Genomic DNA, 23,084 nt, shown 5'->3' on the forward strand with positions numbered 1-23,084 from the left:
GTGAATTAGGGGAACTTATCAGTAACGTATAGAACTGACGCATCAACTTCGCTTTCTGAAAATTTCTTAATTTCAGGATCTTGAAGAATATATAATTAGCATTTCATAGTTCAGAAATCAGATATTTATTATAAGTGAAATTTATCCACATTATTAACTTTATTATATTATTATTAATATTATTGACATTATTAACTTTACTCAAATTTTATAATTTTTCTACTGATGTATTTCTATTTTCTACAGTATATGTATATGACTAGTATTTTTCAAAGATTAATCGAGCGATTACTCTTGGTGGAATCGATCTACTATATATAGGTCAAACTCATCAATTCCACTTTTTGAAAACTTTTCAATTTTAATATTAGAATCGATGATTGAAATTTAATCTTTCATAGAGAATATCCAAATAATTATCTTTGGTAAAGTTGACGTGTATCGGACAAACTCATCGATCCCATGTTTTCTAGATCTTTTAATTTTAATATTAGAATACGTAATTAGCGTTTAAAACTTCAGAAATTGATCGAACAGGATTATTCTCGATAGAACTGATCCAATAATTTGGCTTTTAATGAAAATCAAATATAAAATATTCTCAAAGCGAAAAACCTGTCGATTTGTCCAAATATACGAACAAACTGACCGATCATTCATAGATATTTCACAACAGAATTTCACTGGAAACATATTTTAATCACCCATTCACAAACTAGACTAACGAATCTTCAAACACTTGTTTAACTGTACAAACAAATAATAACAATCTTCCAAGTCGAAGTTGCATCTGAGATACTAAAAATTAAAAAAAGAAGAAACAGATGAAACGAATAAATTATATAAGACATCTTTTACGTGTAAATATATTATATAAAATATTTTTAATGCAGTAGTAGCATGGTTTACTTCCAGTCTCCCAGGCATAAAAGAACTCGATTTACAATTATTGCCCCTATTGTCTTGTATTCTCATTTAATCATTTACACGCTCGTCCATCCATTCGCACGTACAACCTTATTTTACCCTTGTTTTACCATTACCTATCTACTATCTGTCGTCTATCTAATTACTCATTAACTATTACGTACGCCTGTTATCTGTTATCTAATGCATAAATCTTTACCTAATTGCCTAATTTACCCACTTAACTAGAGACCCGTTCTCTCTTCGCTCTTTCCTCTTTCTTCTCTTCCAATTTCCTCGCCCAGTCTACGGCCCAATCTTTTCCTCTTTCTTCGACTATCTTTCTCCTTTTCTCATTCTCTACACTCTCTTTGTCACGTATCCTAAATTTTCGCGTGTTTTTGCCACGGAGCTCGCATTCCCCTCCTTCACTCTTCTCCCAGCATTTATTCTATTTCTTCGTACTAACAACGTATGAACAAATGACGTAAAATATTTTTGACGCATAAATTATTTAAGACAAACGAAAAGTATCGATAGATATGAGAGTCACTGGTGTTTCTTCGCGTATCGGTTCAGTCCGAGGTGTCTGAAGTGGCGTGATGCAACAAAATGTGCGTACGATGGTCATAAATAGCGTTGGCTGTAATTTGCTGCATCTCGGCGCGGTCTTGCACCCGACAGGAAAATTGCAAAATACGACCGGCTCCACCTGTCGTAATCGCAGCAGTTTATCCTAATACGCGAGATGTTGTAGACAGAGGTGTGGTATCAAGGAGAAAGACGTAATCGCTTTCGTAACAGGTTACATATAAGTCTCGACGATGATTCCAGTAATCGGAACATTCAATTCCGTGATATACGCGTTTTCCAACAAATCGACGCGCCTACAAACGATCTTCTCCTTATCGCTCTCGTTATTACCGGTAATAATCTTCTTCGGAGGGTTTTTTTTTTTAAAGAACTTTTCTAGTAGAGAGAATAGTACGATAGAAATAACGATTCGTTATTCATCGTGTCAAAGGTTCAAAATCGTGACAGTGAGAAATTTGGATCGATAAATGGGAAGAATTGAAGAAACGGGGCGTGTAATTAGAGAATTAGGTAATTTAAGTAAAATTGTTGATCTTAATAATTCACGAGTTACTACATTTCATTATTATTAATTCTGACATCCCTCTTATTTTATTTCGTTATTATTAATTCTAACGTTTCTTCTATTTTATGTTTTGTACGAGATTGTACAACCTTTTCGGGATTGGTGTATTTTTGTCACAATTGACATGAAATGAAAGAGACGTTATAAAACTATGGAAAGATTCAAAGATGTGGGAAGCAGAAAAATTGAAAGTCCTGTGTAAAATATTTTCTTTCGATAATTTGAGAGTCGTTAAATTTCGTAGTTATCAATTTTAACATCCCTTTCGTTTCACGTTGCGTAACATTCATTTTGCAACTATTCGAGGCAGGATCGTAAGTTGTTGAAGTTTGCTATTATTAATTTTAACATTCTTTCATAACGTATATAACTGAAGTTGGTTATATTTTCTGATGAATTTGCGTCGAAGTGGAAGAATGATAGATGTACACAGTATTTCATGTAAAATTATGCCGCATCTACTGTAATTCGCGTTTCATTTCATGTAAAATTATGTTGTTCATTAATCTGCTTCAATTTGCATAGTTGAATAAACGATATAATTCTTGCACATTCTGAATTAACGTATTAATTGAATATTGATTTTTAATATTATTTATCATTGAATATTATTACATATATTATTATTAAATGTTTTAGTTTATAACGATATATGTGAAGTAAATAGTTCAGCCTCCGCGGAAATAGATTTTACAGGCATAATGCTTGATAACGAGCCATCGTTTGGCGAATGTACTGTGCTAAAATTCGCGTTACTCAACTGCCAGGCAACTGGGAGAATTCAATTTCATTCTGTAATGTCTCTAACGTCAGAAATTGGATCTCAATAATCGAGAACTCGTATGTTAGCTATTGAAAGCGGAGCCACATACTATACAATTCATGTCCATCATAATATAACAATTATTTTACGTCGACAGGACGCTTGCATGTTCGTTACCAACGAACGATGTTGTCGTTCATAATTATTTAATCCTGCGTGACTAACTCTATTTTTAACGTAAAACGTGTTCGTCAAATATGAATAACGAATAACAAGAATGTAAAATATTTTGTAATCTTTTCCTTTCTTCTGTTCTCTTAGATTGATGTGTACTTACATGAACTTTTAATAAATGTCAGCTCAGTTCCATCGTTGGTTGCAACTATTTAATCCTTTGACTTTAGGTGACATTATTTTTAATACAAAACGCGCTTACTAAATACAAATAAGGAACAATAAAAGAAAAAAAGATGTTTAATAACGTTCTTCTTTCTCCTATTTTCTCGCATTAACGAAAATACAATTACTTTTTAACACCGGTGAATTTCACATATTTTGTCCCGCAATAGATTGAAATTATACTAACACCATAACATTTAATCTTTGGGAAATATATCGTATTTTTTATCGCAATTTTTGCTCCGACAATGTTAACCGTGTCACTCGCGCTGTTAACAATCGTTTAAGTCCATGAAACGTATCTTATTTTAGTCGCTCTAAAAATTTTGGAAACATGCATCAACGATGACTACTAATGTTAAACCAAAGAATCATTCTACACCTTTGACGCGCATTAACCCAGGCTCCGGAGATTTAGTAATAATTACAGGAATTAATCATATTAGCGTATCTTTAATAATTATATTACTATAACGTTGTTAGCGTTAAGTAACTCTGATTCAGGAGCCTTCGGTAATCAACCGTTACACGCCCTACGAAGATATAAAAATAGAAGGAGAAAAATGATGGTAAAAAGAGAAGGAACGAAGAAGAGGATGAAGAGAGAAAAAAAGTGGAGGCTCGATACGGTAACAAGCGGACGGCTGGTTTATGAGGTCGTTAAGTTAAAAGGATTCGACGTAGCCTGTCTATCGGATGTTGCTGCACGTTGCTATGTTTTCCGGTTCGACAGGTGTGTCGGATTAACCCGCTTACTCAGGATCTAATAGCGCAACGTTCTTATTAAGCCTATACTCTGTTAAAAGAAAGCACAGCTCTTCTTCATACGTATATGTGTATACAGTATAGATTGTGGCCTTTAACCCGATTTTTATCCTTCAGAAATTCTCCTTCGAATCTGCTATTTTTTTTCCATGTTACTTTCTCATTTTCAAATTTTAGATGGTTCTATTTTATCGACTTTTCTCAATGTTGACTATTTGACTGGAATCTTCTTTTAAAATTGTTATTTTGTCACTAATGGGGCGTTTGTGAAAATAAGTAAATATACGATATTGTTTCAGATCGATTCATTGTAATATTTTAGGATTTCTGAAGGATTGCGATTGAATAAAGGAAATGTTTATCGTTCAAAAATTACTCGCATCGTTTAAAAAATTATCACCTGACTTATCACCTTCTCGATCAATTTTGAATAAAGCGAATCGATCCGAGAATACGTGAAATTAAAGAAATTTTGCTCATCGAAAAAGGACAGCGATAAGATAGTCGAAATTGGGAGAAGTTGCTAAACTGCATAGTCACCAAATTTTTATTTCTCACTAGAGATTTTTCACTTTTCTCGCTTTCTGTTCCTTTTCCTTTGATTTCTTCGTGTCACGTACGTACAAGAAAGTCTTGTTTTATCGAAGGAGATTTTATGATATCAGCCGTTCCTCTTTTGTCTGATCGAGCGCATTGCATTTGATTTACGACGTTCGTTAAGGGGGAGGAGGTTAATAATTAATGGTACGGAGAAATGAATTTCTTTGCTGTCTTCTTGATTGATTGTAGAATGATCCTTTATAGATTACTTCTGTGTCGGTGAGAATGATTTCTTGGTATTGCCTGTGTTGTACAAGTTTCTGAATTCTTTTCAACCTTCTCCTTTTCCCTTTTCTTTTTGCTTCAATTAACATTCAACCAAGAAATCAATTTCTTAATCCTCCAATTTTCATGGTTCTTCGATACTTCGCTTTTTTCGTAACATTTTTCTACAAATTACGATGTTTCTCAGTATATCGAATTATTTTAACGAACAAAAGTAAAATGCTCAATCGCATTAAGGAAATGAACGAGGTAAAATTATGTCTTTTTCAAACATTACGCTATTTCTCTCTTTTAAAATAAACATTTACAGATGAGTCTACGTATACACGAACCTCAGCTACTGGCAACGTTATAGGATAATAGATGGAACGTTATCATCACATTTGTATGGTTTCTACTATGCCGTATATAACGTCGAACTAATTAACAGTATATGATTCTAGAATTTCCCGTATATTTAAGAGAAACAAACAAAAGAAAGGAATATAAACGTAAGGGAGAGATATTATAAAGCTGAAAGTTTCTCGATATTTTCCAACGGAATGAAATCGCTTTTGTAACACGGAAAGTTTACGGACAGGCATCGAGACAGATTATCGAGATATCGTTTTCACCTGACCGGTCGAATAGAGATCCCGATTGTCATCGAGTCATCGCGGAATCTGACATTTTAATTAAAAGTTCTCTTCGACGGAGCGTGAAATGTTTCCTGCAAACCGGCCATATCTATCGACGAAGAAAGAAACGGAATAACAGGAAATCAAGCGCATTAATCGACGATATAACGTATCGATCAAATCCAACGTCCGATTTCCTTTAGATAAGTCAAACGCAAGTAATAACTAATAATTAATAATTGACCCTAACACGGAGTAACACGCGAAGATCTACATATGCATCTTTTTCTAAATATTATAACAAAACTATGGTTAGTCTTAGTAATCATCTTGTAGTCGAAGTTTGTCTGAAGTTAGTAAGCATTTAATGTCAAATTAGTAACATTAGTAATATCTTGAATAATATTTTAAATCGAGATTTCAATTTAATTCATACTTTTCTAATATTTAAACCTTTATATGTATTTAAAAACTTAATGACACTGATAAGCACAGTGACTCACTTGAGAATGTCTACAGAAATCTTCTATAATGTATGCTGTATTAAATATTTTCAAATTTTATTAGCACTATAGCGAGACTCCACTATCGTGATCGTATTGGAAAAATGTTTTTCTTATACAATATGTATTAGGTTGTCCGAAAAGTTTCTTTCGTTTTATAAGGAAATAATAGACGCACAATGTTTTTTGTTTTATATTAGTTTATTGAATTATGCACGAACATAATAATAGAAATAGAACGAAATGGATCATACCTAATTCAATAAAATGATATAAAATAGAAATTGTTGCTCATCTATTATCACCTTACGAAACGAAAGAAACTTTTCGGACAACCTAATGCATAAAAGATTTCTATAGTAAATATCGAAATACTTTCGTAAACCACTTATGTGTCGATACAATAATGATATCGTCAGTTTATTACATCGTACAAGTATCGTCTTATCCAAGGATTGCCTGTATATTTAAATTTACAAATATTTGAAGGAGATCATCTCTATTATAATAGGTAGCGAAGTTCTTCAGTTACATTATACGTAATACAATTATGAATCTAACTATAGCTTTTAATTTTAATTACCACAATGTAGGATATAATTAAATAATAAATTTAATGAAACTCTGGTTCGAAATATTGCCATCGTAAAGTCGCCATAGAGGCTAATGTACGTGCACGAAGCTTTGTATCCTTTCATGGTATTCCATTTGGCAATTAAAATGCAATAATATAGATCGACGGGTAACTTTTCAATTATTTTGATTACCATTCGTTCGAAACCTTCGACCAGGGAGCGAGCGAGCGGCGTGAATTAAATTAAAAAATAACTTCTCTCATAAATTCGTGCTGGAGAGCTCTTTTAAATCTCTTCCTTCCATTCCAATTAATACATTCCAAACGTGTTATGTCGATTGGAAACCTGATATCGTATACCAATCAAACTGTTTCGTGTTATTTTCTTTCCATTTGTTCTTTTCTCCACGACTTGCTCTTAGTTTGACCAAAGGACGAATCGTTTAATTAATATCGATGATTATGTTATACGAATTTCAAGTTTCATCAGCTTTGAAGAGTTCGAAGAGAAATATTCTATTAATTTTTATCTGTAGGAATTCATATTTTCGATATGGTTTCTTATTTTTTATATTTTTTAAATTAATTGGTATTTTATTAACTAAACTATTGCGATATAAATATCAATCTCGCGAATATTCGAATGCGCAACTTTTCTTGATTAGAGTTACCAAAGATGAAGATTCTTTAATTGAACGTCTTAATACAAATTTTTGTCCCCGATTTCCGCCCATAGTTAGAGCATTTAAACGAAATATTCGAATACAGATGTTTCCCTTTCATCAGCGCTTTAAAGAGTGAAGTTTCAAATTGAATAATTAAATAAAAATCATTCTCTTTGACCGAAGTTTGCAAGAGTACAATTTTTTAACTGGATATTCAAATAAAGCTTTTTAATTGAATATTCAAATTCGAACCATATTCGTCTTCTAAAGCTTTCAGGAATAAAGCTTGCTAATCTAATGTTTGAATTCCACATGTTTCTTCGACCAAAGCTTTCTGCAATAAAGCTTTCTCCTAAAATACTTGCGATCTAAATTCTTCTTTCTATCCTATCTATGGTAATTACGACTAAAACTGAAACTCTCAAATAATTGTCCAGGAAAATGACATTCTTTCGCCGAGAAGATTTTATTTCTTCAGATTCTTCCGTCTTTCGTAAATTAAAGATTTTGACGATCGTCCCTCTTAATCTATCGCTGTCAAGATTTTAGACACGTCAAATATCGTGACACGTACTACTTTGGGAAAAACGGAGAATATTCAGCTAAAACCGTAGCCTACAGGCGACCATAAACGGGTTTGCATGAGAATGACTGGAGGAAGAGAAAGGGAAAGGTAATCCTGTTATCATCGCGTCCTCTATTTTTTAATCTTCGTATTCACGAGAATGTAAGGGATCGGGAACGGTTTTAGTTTACAACAATGTGCTTGAGGTTGTTCCTTACGGCAAGACTTACAACGCGATCTGCACGACGTTAAAACCACACAAACCGGGCTATCGCATTGTTCCTGCCATTTCTAAGTGCATCATCGCGAACTTGCTCCAACTATGATATTTTTCATTCGCGCGTGACACCGAAGCATATCTGATTCTAAGAACAATCTCACGTTTCATGCTATTTTATTTCTTTTTCAATTCACAAAAATTGTGAAGTATCACGAGAGAAAGCTGAAGATCGTTTTGTAGTAGAGGAAACGATATTTAGTAAAACAGTGAAATTTTAGGTAAATTATATATGGATATAAGTACGAGGATTTATTGTCTGTATTTTAAACGATGTTTTAATTTCAATGCTGCATCTGATATCAAATTAGCTTGAAGTTAATCATGTCTCAATGTGATTTCCTCTTTCTCTCAAAATTCTCTTCCATTCGGTCAAAGAGAGTTTAAAGTTAATTCTTGCAATGGGGGAAACGAATTTCCGTAAAACGACGAAGCTTTTCTCAAAAGTATTCTCCCATGCAAAAAGATCTACTTTTCGTATTTTCAACGCTAGTAGTTCGGCATAATCGAGTTCTGATCTCAATAAAAGTCAAGATTAATTTCACCTTTTCTACACGATCTTATAATATTAATCTTAAAAACAAAAACAAAAAAAGAAACAAAAGAATTCATTTTGATAGTTTCGGTAGTTCCCAGAGTTAACGACTCTCTCAGTTGCAGTCCCCAAACATGTCCACCTAATTTCCCGAAAGAAGAAATCTCGTTGCAGGAAGAGTATCATTGCACGAGATTTTTCCAGCAGTTCCTTACTCCGTTTATTCAGGGTCGTTCGTTGAACGACCACACTGTGTCTCGGTTCACGGATAGTAAAATGGAACGGCGATGATTATTGCACCGTCGTTGTCTCGAGGACGCGTCGTCTACTCGAGGACGGAAGAAACGAAGGACGCATAGTGGAAGAAATCAAGTCGATGGCCATGGACGAGGCGCTGCTTTAAAAGAACTACGACTAGAGAGGTGGATCAGGTGGTGAGTCGAGTCGAAATTGGTCCCTGGCCAATATTGCACCCACGGAACGCGCTCTCCAATGGTACCTTAACTATGAGATACGTGAGCAGCCCCTTAACGATTCACGAACATCCACGGCGCGAAAAAATGTCGCGACAGTCCATGAAAATCAATTTGGATGACGTGAGATCATAACTATGAACGCTCCGGATTTTGAGATAGGAATGAGAGCGACCGGCGATGGAAAAATTTGGAAATGATCACGCGTAAGTTTAAAATGAAATGCTCTTGCAGGTTTCTATACGAGGACTTTGTTAAGTTTGTTTTTTTTTTTTTTTTGATAGATCTTTAACATCTTCGAATCGTGGTTTCCTAGTACTAAAAAGTTTGTCTGAAAGAAGGATGGTTAGAAGATTTCTATATCTCTCATATCTCGTGAACGTTTTATTTGTAATTTCTTTTTCAATCGATTTATACTTTGGTATCCTGTTTTTAATATTATGGCTATGAAATGTTATTCCAAGGAACCGTTCAATCTTTCTTCTATACAGAAATATGATTAATTAAAAAAGCTTTACAAAATTTAGTTTGAGTATTTTATATGTATCGTTCTTTCGAATTTAATTCTTACGAGCGAAGTATTGGAATTTTATAGGATACATAAGTATGAGAAAGAGAAACTGAGTCGTGTGCACGTCGACGGAATAAAACACGAACAAGGCCAAAGTTTAAATCTGACATGGAATTAATTTTGTATCGTGAAAGTGGCTGAAAGTAGCATAGCGTTATATGAGCGGCTTGATATTGCATCGTGTGGCAATAACGACGAGGCAATAATAGTGTATTAAAACAAAAAAAAAAAAGCGGGAAAAAATGGGCAAGCATCCTCGGAAGCACGGCTCGCAGAGATATATTTAGGTGTAATAACCGAGCATTTGCTCTTTTTCGAAGAAATTCGACCTTCTTAATAAAGTTTCAAGCTCGGCCACTCGACACGAAAAGACGGTCCGCTCTTGTCTCTGCAAAGATGGAGAACCGGCGACATCTCGAAAAGCGGCTGCCCTAAGAGTGCCCATTGTGTCATCTTATCCTTAGTAATTTCTTTTCAGTGGAATTTTATTATTCTACCGAAATGTTGAACATTTTATAATTGTTTCTATAACATCTTATCCTTAGTTATCTCTTTTCACAAACTTTATTACCGCACTAAAATATTAATCGCTTTATCGTTTCTTACTGTAATATTTGTAAACCTATTTCCACTCTAAAGAAAAGTAGTTCTCGATTATGATATTGTAGATATCTGAGAAATGGATAAATGAAGTGATTTCGAAAAAAAGTATTAAAAAAAGAAAAAAAAAACAAAAGTATTCAGTAAGAGGAAAGTAATCGAGAATTATAAATAATACATTTCTGTGCAATCTATGAACGAGTTAGTTTCCAAAAAAATATTCGATGGTATTTATTATACATTATTACGTGAATATTTTTTAGCGTAACAAAATTTATGTTGAAGGAATTGAAGTAGCTTTAAAAATTAGTGCTTCAAAGCTGGAAAATATGAAATTCTTTATTTCTTTTATTATACCCTATTATCCTATTATTACATTTTTTCTACGGTCACGTTCCTCTCGTTTATATTCTCACACATGCTTCTCCGAATTTCCCCCTGCATTTTTCATCTACATTTCTCACGATTTTGCATGAGCCTAGTGTTCATACATATTTGACAACTTGGCTAAGTCTCTACGGTTGCACCTTTATATTTTCTCCACATATTTTCAGTTTATTTTCCTATATCCTGTTTCTAATGGTCAAGCTTTCGTTCGTTGACCAGGCTCACTATATTATCTTTTATTTTTCCAAGTTCTTCTGCGTTTTTATACTTCCTCCTTTAACCTAAGACTTGGCTCTCAAGTTATCTCTTTCTACTCTACTTCCTTTCCACCCTCTTTTACTTTTTAAAGAACAGAACATTCAACGAAAAATGTACTATCACTACAACGATTATTACGATCGTTATTATTATTATATACAATGTAAATGATTTTTAAAATGAACGACACGATAAAAAATAGATCTATAATTGAAGAAACTATTATTATATTTATGAGATTAGAGATCTGTGCGATGGATTCACCTATTAATAATTTACAGTAAAAACACATCTTTTCAGATGGCTTTGTACAAAAAAAAAATACTGCGAAAACATATTACATTAGATTCAAAGGCCAGTTTTGTCGAAAACAAACAGATCTATCGTTTAAATAATCAACAATATATATTAGGTTGCCCGAAAAGAATCTTTCTTTAGTAAACGTGTTTTTTAGAAAAATCCACTTTCATTTAAACGTGGAACCAAGTCTGTGAAATGTCGCGGTGTTTATCTCAACATAACAAAATGGATCGCACGTCATTCGACAAAATAATATAAAACAAAAAACGTTGTGCGTCTATTATTTCCTCATAAAACGAAAGAAACTTTTCCAACAACCTAATATATATACAATGTTATATATAGAGTGTACACTAAGCATGAAACGCGAAAGAACGAGTGTAACAAAACGAAATTAATTTAACGTCGTTTTCCAACAATCCTCTTTCCCATTTCTATCTTTATCAACAACCATCCAATTTTTTCTATTTAACATCACTTCCTGAGAGAGAAACCTTCACGCGAGCAAAAAGATAGAGAAAGCAGAACGCGAGAAAGCAGAAAACAATATTCTTCAACAGAGTTTCCAAAGGATGTAACGGCCAGTTCGTAGACGGATTACGTGGATATGATTAGCAGAGGATGGTCGTTCACGAAACGGCGATTCGCACAGCGAAAAGTACTCGCGTGTTTCCCAGCCACTTGTAAGACCCTGATACGAGGCTTGCAGATAGTCACGGAAGCACTTTCGTGAGTAACAAGTTTCGACGCGGATTTCGCATGCTCTACTTTTCCACCCCTCGTCTTCGAACCTGTTATCATTATTCCATGTACGATACCTCTCGCAAGTACGCGAGGGGTATTTTGGTATTTGTAGTAACAATATTTGGATAAAAATAAGCGACGAATTAACGATTACGTTAATTAAATCGATTAAAACGTATATAGCAGGCACGAGGTGATTCGATATGAGAAAATAGGAAAAGATGCACAGTACAATTTTTTGTACAATTTTGTAGAATTTCATAAAAGAACAATGTTTCGTGTTGAAATTTATTAAGTATACTTGAACACGGCGAATTCCGGACTGGACAGGACTAAACAATCGGCAGGAGGTTATTCCACGCGTGGAAGTAAGTGGAAGCTTTTACTTATTTTCGTATCTAGAATTTCTCGAAAGCTAAAGTTTGGAGGAAAAAATCATATTGTATATTTTGTTCTTATCTTTTTTCATAAGAAATCACCTCGTGCTCGATTGTATATAATTTTCGATCGTATGCTGCATAATCAGAACAGTAGATTATAGTAATTTATCTTTATTTTAATAAAAGACTAACAGCATAGAACCTGATTTTTTAAATTATCTCGTCGATTATTCGTTAGTTCTGTAACATATTCCAATTGATCGTAAACCTTCCTCGTTATCTGTTATCAAGTTTACGATTTGAGGTATAAAATAACCAAGCTCACTATTTTTCTAATTAGTTATACTATTTATTGAACATATGCATTCACCTTTGAAAAAATAGTAAAGATTAGAGATGGAAGTGGAATTGCGGTGAAACGAGCTTCGCATCCTATCTAGGCACTCTTTTTACGTCGAAGAAGAGAGCACCGCTATGAGAAGCTCCTGAGTAACATTGTTCCTTACGATCTTACGAGATTAGTTCGAATTAATGCGAACAACTTTGCGGGACAGGTGCGTCCTGGCTTTTTTCAGCTTTTCCCCGATTTTTCCTCTCGTTTTCTCTTTCCACTTCATCCCTTTACGACTCCCTTGGAAGGATGCCGGCGGTACCAAAATTGGATCAGTTTTTGAAAGAGGGGACGTTGCATAATACGGTAGATATAAATGCAACAGAACATTTAAGGTAGTGAAAAATTCGATGTCATATTCTACACACTCTAAGAATGGAAAAGATCGTACAAACATACGAATCTTTTCTTTCTCGAAATATAAATATTTTTCTTTTATGACATAGCACCTGTTGTAGGGATATCTAAAACTTGATAGATATGTTGCAAGATAAGTTCTTGCTACAAATGAAATTACATATCCCATTCAAAAAACTACAATTAACCTAATTCTCAAATTTCAGAATATTATAGTTCCTATGATAACACTACGTTCATTGTTAAAATAAAAATCCACCTCGAAAGTGTAAGAAAAAAAAAAAAAAAGAAGAAAGAAAGACAATTACATTATAAAGTCTGAAATCCCTGAAAGTCTTCCTCTATCCTCCGTGTAAAAGAATCGAGAAACCGGAACAATAAAGCGTTCATCAAGCTCCGAATCCAAACTACGTCCAATCTATCTATCCTTGCTAAACTATCAGCAAACGACCGCAAGAATGGGCCAGTGATTTCTTTCGACGAAGACCAACCTAAAAGTGCGACGCTGCTTGGAATAATTCCCTTTCACGTGCCTGGAGCTACGACCATGGTAAGTTCGCGCCCTGAGCGATAATAGGGAGCAGTCGACCAAACGAGAGGGTGGTAGTGACTAGATAGAGACGTTATATTCGCGTTTTAGATAAGAGGGTCGATTCGGTAGCGGGTCCAAGGTAACGTACCCTTTCGCCATCCATCTATCGTTTCATCCACGTAGCCGTTCCTTTCTTTTTCTTCGTTGAAGAAAGTCTAGTTACTCGCACAAATTGACCGCGTGATCTCTCGCGATCGACCAAGCCGATCTACGCTCATGGGCTGGTCCGCTGATTACCGAGCAGACGCTTCACGCTTCGTTTCTCGCCAATTGCTTCCCTATTTCGTCGAAGATCGTACAAGGTTGACGGACCAGACGCTTGTAATTTCACGCCGCTGCGTGGTTTCTTTCGCGTTCGGCCAGATTCCGACGCGATTTCATTTTTTGCCGCGCCTCCTTCGCAGCAATGAGAGGCCTCGAAAACTTCTGATCTCTTATCGAGACCAAGTCCGCTCGGGTAGGTTCGTTTCTCGCTTTAGCTCGTTGCGAGCCTCTTTTTCTCATTTTAATGAGCCCGCGTGATGCTACGAGTCTCGTTGTATTGCGGCATAGCCAATTCGATCGTAACAATTCGTAGTTTAGAGTTTCAAGAGTGAAATCGAGATTGGGAATTTGCCGAAGATGGTTAAATTGAAATTTGTGTTACAGATAGCGTGACGAGTTTGGTTTAATTGGATTCTTCGTTGGTTACATACAGTTCACACGGTACTTGGTTGGGTACGGAAAGTTCAACAAGTTTGTCAAAGTAATGTAAACTTTTAAACAACGAACAGTACGATACGATTAAGATTTGGAATTTTTAATGAAACTAATCAGCACACGAATTCCATGCAACACATAGAAAATTCGATAATTCGTTTCAAACAATAAACAACGAAACAGTTTCTTATTTAATGAGTCCACTTAACTTCTACTGAATTTAGTTTCCGTCATTTTACGATCTTGATTTTAAGATCATCATCTTACTATTTTTTATCGTTACTTCTGCAGAAAAATATTTCGCCCATGCCACAAAAGTTGAAGGAGAATGAAACAAGGAACGTTTCGAACAGGAAAATATTACTGGATGTTCAAACTTCGCTCTAGCTAGGGGAGTATCCAAGAAAGGGCAGGAAAAAAGAATTGGAATATTCACTGGTGAAAGGAGTAATCTCGGGTAGGACTGATCGAAGGCAAAGGAATACCATCAGCCTCGCGGTAACGACTTCCAGGTTCAGTTCATTTCTATTCACGAGCCGAGGCACTTTTGCGCTTTGAATCTGAGAATACCGGCGATCGTTTCCCTGTCAATGAGCTGGATAGTCCCCGCACCTTCGAATCTTTCAGTTTGGTCAATGCTTGAAATTGTTTCCGAACGGTAACCAAAAGGCCACTTAGAAAACAAAAAGGAGAATTTAAGCAGGGTCGATATCATACTGAACGTAACATCCCTGAATTTTTCATGGTAAATATTTGACAAAATAGTAAAAAGGCTAAAATTATTCATTATATTCGGAATTATCGAGAACACTTTCCTTTTGTCTATTTTATTCGTGTAACAGAGTTTGCTGATCGTGAGTTATGTTCGTGGATATAAGTTTCGTTCTCTGTTTATGAATACTTGTGATCATTTACGATAATAATCGCGAAATTTATATCTGGTAAAGGGAGATTACGAGCTGTTCAAAGTGTAATATCTACGTGATACGATAACTACGCTCATTTATCAACTAATATATTTTACCTGTAATAAACAGCGATGTGAATTTGCATTTCATAAGTCTCAATTCTTACGTCTTCGGATTCTTACCACATTTCACGATTATACAATGGCGTAATTTACATCTTCGAATTAGATATCTTCTTTATCAGGATTTCGTATGTCCTTTGCTTGCGAATATCGTTGATTTCAAGATTTCTGAACAATTTTCTTATTACTTTCATTACGTTCTTAGACATCTTCCAATCCTGTTTATTCTTATGCTTACATATTCTCATTCTGGAATAAAAATAACTTTGGTTGTGAAATAATAAAATTGTGAAAAATAAAATTGGTTGTGAAATAGAATTGAAGTGCATTAATACTATAATTATTAAGTTGAATAATTATTACATTATCAAAACGTTAATTAGTTTACTGAATCAGAGGAAAATTAAATTACTAGTTCTTTTCGGTATCTATTAACATTCGTCAATAAAAACGGATATTTTGAAGAAATTATAAAAGTCTATCTAATATTTAATTTTACCTGAAAAATGTTGCTATTTAATTGTATTACGATAAAGAAAAGCCTTCGTGACTTTATAATGTGTAACTTTATAATCGACCAGTTTTAACAAATTTCAAGTATTATATACTCGTTCCTGGTATAGTTCATGTTCATGCAACTACACGTAGAGGATTCTTTACCGCTAGAATTGAACGATTCTCGATCCAAATTGTATTATATATTGTAAAATGCTCCATCTTTTCGTTGACATGCACAGTATTAATATTTCTATATCAGAAGGAAATAGCAATACACTGTGGCGAATGGATGTAGGTGGAAACAATAATTGAACAACGTAGATTATAGTACTCTAATGAGGGAAACAGATGGTTTTCTTATGAACATTCAGGAATATGGTGTAAAATAGCGGTACAAAGGTGACAGGAAGGGAATGTGTAATTAACAGGTGTTTCTATTTTAAACCTTCCATTCATGCTCGTACTTCGTATATTTATTGAAATTTTGTTCTACTTTAGCAATGTATATTTAATTGAATTATCATTATAATATTATCACATTACACACATATGTCTTGCAATAAAGATATCAGTGAGATAAAAATTAAAATAATACAAACATATCCTGTGAAAAGAGCTTGTTTTATTCTTTTATAGAATAAACTTTTCAGTCGAAAATATTTATATGCGACCAGTTTTCCGCAGACAGATGATGAGAAATTGATAAGCATTTTAATCAAAGGAATAAACAACCATAAAATACGAAAAGGCTGTTCGAACATACTAAAAAAAGTCAGTTTCAGTATATATGAAGAAATCAAGTATATTCATAGTATAGTTACCATTGTAAACATATCATGAGACACAACTATAACACCACCAATAATAAAAGTAAGATCCTTTAGACTATTTTGCATGAGAAAGAGTACTACTTTTTGTTCCATCACTGGCAGATCGTACCATTCGATATTGTATCTACAAGTATTTTATTACAATAATGATATATCATTAAACGTTGTAACATATTTATATTTGCAATTGTACATATCATACAAACAACGAAAGTAGTATAATATTTGGAAGTGGTGTATTTTTAATGTGTCAGTGTGAATTAGGTAGATACACGCTACTTACAAATGCTGGAAAATATCGGAGCTATGATCTGTCAATTTTTGAGCAAAATGAATGACGGTAAAAGCGTAAAGTACAGAAGTAATTACAGTACATAATGATGCCAACAACTCCTCCATGTCGTTTCTGGTTGACATTGCTTTCGCAAACTGAGACAAAGAAGGATTTGTCAATTAACGATAATTGTTAACCAATCGAATTTCGTCCAAGCGTGTGATACTCACTTGAAAGAGAGCAAGAATGAACGTAATCAGACCGAAAACGCCAAAAACGTTGTACAATGGCATTACCTTTAGTTGTATAAAATCGATATAACTTTAAAAAAGGAAATATTTGTTACTTTTAGATTATTCTGGAATTAAGAACGACTAAAATAATAACTTGTGTAAATTAATTGTGCGAATAAGATAAACTAATATTAGAAAAATTGAAAAAGAAAAAGCACCAACTCTTGACAAATTATTTTGCCTTCACAATTTTGTTTGAAATAATATTGGAATACTAACTGCTTGGCTGTTGTGTGTAATTTCACAATTGAGATTATTTGTTTGTGAATTATCATACTCCTTTGCGCAGGAGAGACTCCTGGTATCTTTGAAACATATATATGATTTATGCGGTAGCTGCGGAACAATGTACAGTGAATAAAAAACTAAAAGAAATTATGAGTATAATCAATTAATAGCTTAATTAAAAATAATTCGCGCAATTTTCATTCATGTAAGAAAGTAATTAGTTATATGATACTAAACGATGTGATAATGACTGCACAAATGTAATGTATATTATTAATTTTGATATTTATTCCAAGTAAACGTCATTATCTTCAATATTAAAATCAATAAGTATAATACGTCGGCCGTATATAACACGGTTATTTGATTTCCGCAATACTTTAACGTAAAAGGTAATTCGTAAGACGAACTAGGATGAAGTGATCTCATGTTATCATCACGATAACATCAACACCTGATAAAAGATAGTTTTTGTTACAATTATTGGATACAGTCCAAGATATATACAGTACTGATAAATGACAATTGTAGAAAAATATTGATCCCAGATAAGATTATATATATATCGTATTCTAGTTATTCCAGCTATTATTCGTTTAATATGGAAACAAATATGTGCAATATAGATAACAAAGAAAGAATGGTTCATTTTTAAGTGTGTTAATTACATTATTAAATTTCCTTACCAAACAATTTTTAACAGTCCACAAATATGATATACTATTGACATGGAATTTACTTCAGTGACGAAAACACTTAGTGCTCCAAAACTAATAGTAATATTGATGTAAATAGCTAAATAGTAGAAAAATTTTTCCTGATCAATAAAATATTCCATCATTACCGGGAGCACTCGTGGACGCGTGTAATTCATAGGAATTAACAAATCCAAGATTTCATTACTGAATGTTTTCAACAAGAATGTTAGAATCGTTGGACCAAGAATCACTGTAACAATGTTTTTGATTAAAATATTTGCATTAACATTCAAGAACAAAGTGCAGACAACTATCGTAAACGTTGCTAAAAATCTTTCTTATTTATTTATTTATTCTATTACTTATATAATATTATATAATATTATATTATTTATATATTATATATAATATTATTCTATTCATCAATTATTCAATAAAGTGATCAGTGTTGAAATTTTCAGACGAAGATGAATAGCATTTTATGATTTAAAGGGCAGTGTAGAGACAATTTTTTTTTAAAGAAAAAATGCTTGTTATAGCTAACATGTCCAGGCGTTCGATCGTTGTCATTGTATAAACCGAATTTACATATGCGTGTACAGATCGATATGGACTTGTAGATTTAGTTGCTACATGCCCATAAAGAAAATCAATATTACCTTTCGATTAGTACAGACGATATTATTCTTAATTATCAAAACTGTATGAAACTGAAGATTTCTTTTATAAAAGAAATTTAGAAATAGTTAATAATAAAATAATAAATAACTGATAATAAGTAAGAATTTTCTGTCAAAATTGAAAAATTCTTGCCCGAAACTGAAAGTAGTTCAGCTAGTATTGTAGAATGGAGAGTTTCGACTTACGTCCAAAACTGATTGACAGTGTTTTCATGGTTTTACTGTATTCGTGAATGATTTGCAGCTCTGCTTCATTTTTTAACGAATTCCAATCGTATGCAATTTTTTGAAATATCCATTTTACCTGTATTTGAGAAGTACACAGTTTTGTATCATAAGATGCTGTTTTAAATCAATAGTTTGTTTAAAATGTACTTTCGGTCAAAAATCTACTTCATTCGAATACGAAAGTGGATAAGCGATATTGGTTACTTCTATTTTACTAAACTTACTTCATTAATGTAATAGAGGTATCCGATGTACTTGACGACAAAAATGCAGGAATACGCGATACAGGAAACTATTTTCCATCTCAGTGGCGTACTCAATTTTGCCGTTATCAATTTCACCAACTGCGATACAAATACATTCTTTATACACTTCATTCTGACAGTTTATCATAAAATTGAAGAATAAGAATTCCACTTTATCGTAAAATCAGATTTCACGAAATACGGGGAAAAACCACGCAATAAATTACAGTCAAACAATCGCAAGAATGGTACTAATTGAAACAAATACCTGACCGAATACAGCAAATAATAAAAGAAAAACGACGAGAACATTCAATAATTTCGTATATATCGTACGACTGAATGGCCAAAGACCAATAACAGTTATGAGAATTCGATTGAGACTGTAATAGCGACTTCCTGCGAAGTTGTCCATTTTTTGAAAGTCTGAACGCGTCTGGCTGAACAGATTATGGTTCTTCCCTTTTCTTTTCTCCTAATCAAATATTCCTGCAATTTCTTTATTTTTCGAATATTTTTCATATTTCCTAGACAGGGGTGAATATAAAAAAATAATAACGGTGGAGTTCTGAGTGACAAGTGATGGACAGTAGCTATAGCTTAATAGTAGCTATAAGTTAATAAGGAGGGTGAGAGTCAATTATGGTAATTTCATGATGCGTACGTTGCAAGCCAGTAAGGGTAGTTTGCACAGTATTTTTAAACTGTATGAAAATAAGGATTTCTTTTCCATATTTTTCCACCGTCACGCAAGTTTTTTATTATTAATGCGTATTAGCGTGCGTTGGTGTATAGGTTGTTCTGAACTTGGGGTTGATTATACGTAGTACAACAAACTTCATAAGGTTCGTGAAGTTCATAGAGAAAGGACGTTCCGAGGATCTTAATACACTCTTATGCTAGAAAATTCTAAATGTAGTTTCACTATCTGCTACGAGGATATTCTGATGCGTCGGTGTTCTTTATTTACATTTCTGTAAAGATTTTTTAATATATATACAGAAAATAAAAGAAAGACGTACAATGTAATCTTGTAACGTGTGAAATTACCGATTTTCAAGCTAATCTTCTATAATTCCCTTCTCGATAAATATTTTTATTTTTGTCTCGGAAAGTGATTGTAACATGTAATGATAACAGTGATATTTGGTAAGTGGAACTTGTGAATCGTTAAATATCAATGCATGCAACATTAATTTATACGTCAACGTGTTGTACCTGGAATAAGAGGATATATTATCTTGAGCCTATTCTTGCGAATGTTATTCTTCAATTAATCTTTTACTTCCATTTTGTGCTCATTTTTTGAAATCTTTCAGCTTCAAGTATTACAGCGGAGGAACTTCTTCCGCAATATTATATTCACAAGAAGCATGGCACGAAGTAACAGATAGCAATTGTATTTTAAATGACGTTCATGGAAAGAGGTAACATTTTTTGCTTGATCCGTAATTGTAATTATATTTCTCTGTCGAGAGATATTTGGTTATCTCTAAATTTTCTTTCCTCCTTTTCTATATATCTCCTTTATAATTAAAACTATACTTAATTATATGTATATATACCGCTTGTACAAAAGCTAAGAATCATTTAATCTATTTAATATATATCGGCCACTTTACGTAGTACCTGCGTATATATGTAATACTATACCTACTCCAATGTTTCAATGGAAAGTAAACTAAATTATTCCACTTTACAGCAGCGTAAACACAATTTTTAAAATAACCTATGAAACTGTATATAGAGTATGTTAATTCTACGTGACTGTATTATCATAGTATTTTATCGACGCATCATCCGCTGCTTCGTTAACATGCAAGGCAGTTACGAAGCAACAGGTAATAACAATACGCTCCAGTGGATTCAGTAACGGAAGCTATAAGTGAAAAAGTTGATTATAGTTTCCTAGTTCGAAAAATAGATGCTTTCTTTAATGAACATTCGTAAACAGTGTGCATAACAGCGGCACGATGAAAAGGCTGCGTTAATGAAAGTTTTATTAATCTTGTGCGTTACCAACTGGTGTTTTCATTCTACAGCTTTTGCGACTGCTCACAATTTATACTCTTTTTATTTCAAGTGTTCGTTTCATCGACATAAGTTCTGTTAAAATATATTTTATGTATCTGTAAACCTGTGGAAGATATTCAAAAGTCATTGAAGTCAGGTGGTAGTTAACCTTTTTGCAGTTTCATCGAAACCTTTATATTATCAACTTGCAAAAAATCTGCGAAAATCGAAGCTGACCAATTTTGCTGTTCCTCTGTAAATGGCGAAGAAAAACCAAAAAAAAGAGATTGTTCCACAGTGCGCACGTATCGTAAAGTTGCAAGTAACGGCTGCGCAACGACTAGAACGTAGATGCATGTTCGCCTTGTTGGTCACGCGAGGAACAAAGAAGGGGCATGTATTTTTTAAAACGTTTAGAGCGTTTTTTACAGTTAACTACATACGCGCTACAAGCACTCGATTGAATCATATGTCATCGTAGAAATACAATTTCTTTCGCACGTACAGTCGATACTGCCTACGGAGAACCAACACTAACATTATTGTGTTTGTAGGTACAATCCATAAATGGCTATCGATTTGTGACGTTACCCCCATGGCACCATGCAATCGATGTTGCCCCCCGTTCAGTGCAGTCTATATTATCTATATTGATATATAATTGACTCTAATACAACGAGAAACTTCTTAGAAATGTATGAAAGTCAAATAATATGAATTAAGAAATTGAAAATAACAATTAACAGTGCCAAAATGTTCAAATCATTTTTCATCATGTTCATTTTCGTCGTGACGAATGCTGCTAACTGACATTCAAATAGAATCTTGATCTTTAGAATATGAACTCTCCCTTTAACAATTTGATATGAAGCTGAAAGACAACGATTCTATCTTTTTTGCTTTACGACTACATTTCATTTAACACAAAGAAACAATGTATAGTATACTGAATAGGTTGCGGACAAACAATCAAAAGAATTGTAACGATTAAATGAAATACCTGGACGATTGTGCCAGTCAATAAAATTAAAATGACGAAAGCGTTCCATAATTCCGCGTACGATGAAGCGGTCAAATATCCAAGGCGAGCATAGTAATTCGATAGATATTATATACTGATGATTATCTGTGTAGTCCATTCCTTAGAAAAGCTTGAACACTTCTACGATTTCCGGCAGACAAAACATTCTATCATCTGTTCGTTCCTTTTTTTCTGATAAAATATTCTCGCAATTTTTCTATTTCTTCAGTCTATCTCCACCAGCTATGAAAATAAAAAGATAAAATCCTCGACGTTCCGGAGTGTCAAGCAACAGTCAATGACTATAACTTAATAACAAGTATTCTCGTCTTTGGTAACGGGTGCTTTCCTGAGAGCAAATTTATCGTTATACAGTACCCGGGCATCTCTAGAGCCATAGGGGTTGGGGTTACGCCCAACCAGCGCACAAGGCAGCCAGTACCTTGCTACCTGAATTAGCTAAGCCTGGCAGGGGCTGCCGCTCGTCTCAGGTCGAACGAGGCGCTTTCTAAGCCCTTCCGTCTCTCCAGAACGGTTCCGGAGCAGGTGGAACGCTACTCACCCGCCGAAGGCCATTCGGGGGAGCCAATACCCCCTAAATCGGCCCTCTTGCCAACATCTTGGCCATCAAGCACTGTCACCACGAGTCCAAACCCATAATTGGTCGAGTTGGGGGGTCGCTACTTCCTTCGGGCTTTTACTCGACCCCCGTGGTACCATCCTTAGTCATTGGTGGAACTA

The 23,084-nt window shown here is 34.0% G+C and overlaps 1 protein-coding gene across 1 annotated transcript in view; it reads right to left on the minus strand.

Moving 5' to 3' along the window:
* Nucleotides 1–23,084, minus strand: part of LOC100745368 (mannosyl-oligosaccharide alpha-1,2-mannosidase IA-like) — a 66,835-nt gene that overhangs the window by 21,223 nt on the left and 22,528 nt on the right. The gene's annotated exons all lie outside the window — the stretch shown is intronic.

This window comes from Bombus impatiens, unplaced genomic scaffold (assembly GCF_000188095.3).
Source record: "Bombus impatiens unplaced genomic scaffold, BIMP_2.2 scf_0144, whole genome shotgun sequence".
NCBI classification, from domain to species: domain Eukaryota; kingdom Metazoa; phylum Arthropoda; class Insecta; order Hymenoptera; family Apidae; genus Bombus; species Bombus impatiens.